The sequence below is a fragment of the Palaemon carinicauda genome, chromosome 9 (genome assembly GCF_036898095.1).
Source record: "Palaemon carinicauda isolate YSFRI2023 chromosome 9, ASM3689809v2, whole genome shotgun sequence".
Taxonomy (NCBI): Eukaryota; Metazoa; Arthropoda; class Malacostraca; order Decapoda; family Palaemonidae; genus Palaemon; species Palaemon carinicauda.
Window position 1 is genome coordinate 122,254,649 of NC_090733.1, and position 2,500 is coordinate 122,257,148.

Below are 2,500 nucleotides of genomic sequence, written 5' to 3' on the forward strand. Positions count from 1 at the left end.
AGTTTAGTATCATTCCCCACAAATAGTTTGTTCAAAACAGGCGTAGGGAGTCTGAAGTATACTCTAGGCAGTTCTGTACTGTAGACATATACATAGATGTAGGATATATACGCTTGTTTACCACCTGTGACTTGATAACATTCCAAATACTTCTCTGCTTTTCACTGTTAACTTACTTGGGACAACTGTAAAATCTCTGAAGTATTTTTGGAACAGTAGACTTTACCATTTACTACATTTGGAACTCCTTTGATTTCTATGAAAACTATTTTGTCACCATATTATTGTAATTTTCTTTTCGTGTATTTCACACTAACCTGAATCTCACGGAATTCACCCATTTACTTCTGCTACATCGGCGATTGTTAGGTTACTCTTCATTTTGTACAAAATAATTAACAGCCTGTGTAAAAACTTTCTCTTTACTGTTATCAATACTTTTACCAGTTTTATCTTTTTTGTGAGTGGCACATCATCTGCAGGTTTTTTTCTTATCACTTCTGAAAATTATACTACACCTTTGATGGTATACACACTCAGGAGTAATGAGATCATTTGAAAACTAAAGTTCTAGTACTTCTTTCCACAAATTTTCTTTCCTCTCAACATTCTGTTTTCACCCTTTCCTGGATTTTTTTTTATCACCTTATATGTAAGGTATTTCATTTTTGAAGAACAACATTATCCTTGGGAATATAATTTCCACAGAAAACTGAGTCATATTTAAATTCAGAAGATTCAGACCCAAGTTTTTTTTTAAGGCTCTGTTTTGGTTTCCAAGAATCAATCCTAAATTTTTTTCTACTTACGTCTAATATTAATAATTTAAACTGGAATGGCAACATTAAACAAAATATCAGTAGTATTCCATTAATGGGGACAGATTTCTTTTTGGACCACAAAAAAGCGGGAAAATCTCACAAAAGTAAAAAAGTTGGACATTTTGATAACTTTAAAAAAAAAAAGTAGGACAGGCGTTGAAAAAGCGGGACTTTTACTTGTTTGCGAATAACCTTCGTTTGCATCATTCATCATTTAATGTTGACCTCTCTTTTCTTAGACATAGTTTTTACACAGGATTAATCCTGGTTTTTATAGTATTGCAACCTTTCTGGCCAAGCTTAACTGTTCCTTCCTGATCTAAGAGTAGGGATTGTTTACAAAACACGAGTTTCACTCTCCATGTTTCAAAGAAACCTGCCAATCCAATAGAGTCTGGACAATAGATAATTATTATAGAATAATATATATATATATATATATATATATATATATATATATATATATATATATATATATATATATATATACACATTTTATTATAAACAATTTCGGATCACCTGTAGAATTATCACCCCAAGATCCCTACATGTAGAATCATCACCCCAGAATTTCCCACCTGTAGAATCGTCACCCCCCAGGTATCCCACCTGTATATTTAGGATGTTAACAAACATTTTACAATGGATATTGAATAGCAATTACCACCTATGTAATTTAAAAAATACATTTATTTATTACTAAAGGTGTTAAAGTATAAAAAAAATAAAGAATTTACATTTTACAATGGATATTGAATAGCATTATGTTCACACACATTTAAAAAAGCATTATCAGCGAAACGTTCATGCCACATGAATTCTTTTAGGTACGGATTTAAAAAACTTCGTTTGCAGCCACGCATTGTCTTTGAATAAATTTTGTGTTTGTTCGAATAGGATTCTATCGTCTGTGTGCACACCGGTACTTGGATCCACAGAGTTGACTGAATGGTTTACAGTTCTATGGTTTTATCTGAGACCCTGAATATTGCGGTATGCTCTCCATTCATCGCTGTGAATGATAGATCCTTGCCGAACTACTTTGAGTATTATCGGAAGAAGAGTGGCAGCATCTCTTTTCTCAACTATTTCCATATAACCAATTCCAGGGCTTGTGCTCGTATCCACTATACCAAAAATTCAAATAGGAGTGTGCGGTGAGCGTCCACGATGGTGTTTCGGTTTATGTGAAAAACATGATTCATCAATTTCAACAGTAATTCCAGGGCCCCCAAGCCGAACTTAATTTGTTTCAAAATACACATTACAGACTTCCCTAAAAAAGCTATAGAAATCGATCATTGTTTTCTCGCCGATGTTCACCTGACATCCTGCTCCTGTTTCGCCAATCCGTTCACTCCAAAAGTACATAACATGGACCCATTTTTTTAAGTGAAATATTAGATCACGCAAAAAAGAACCTATTCTTATTGATTTGCTTGATTTGTATTTCTAACAGTCCTTGTATTGGCATTTCAATATAAATCCAACCTTTGATCTGTAATACTTTGTCCAATTCATACAATTATTGCAGGTATCACACTTAACTTCACTCTTTATAAGCTTCTTTTGCTGTGTAGCCAACGAATAACTTTAGAGTAATCATCACACAAAAGTGGAAGAACCACATCTTAGAAGGTATTCAGAGCCATGGGTGTTGGTTGTTTATAGTAAAAAAG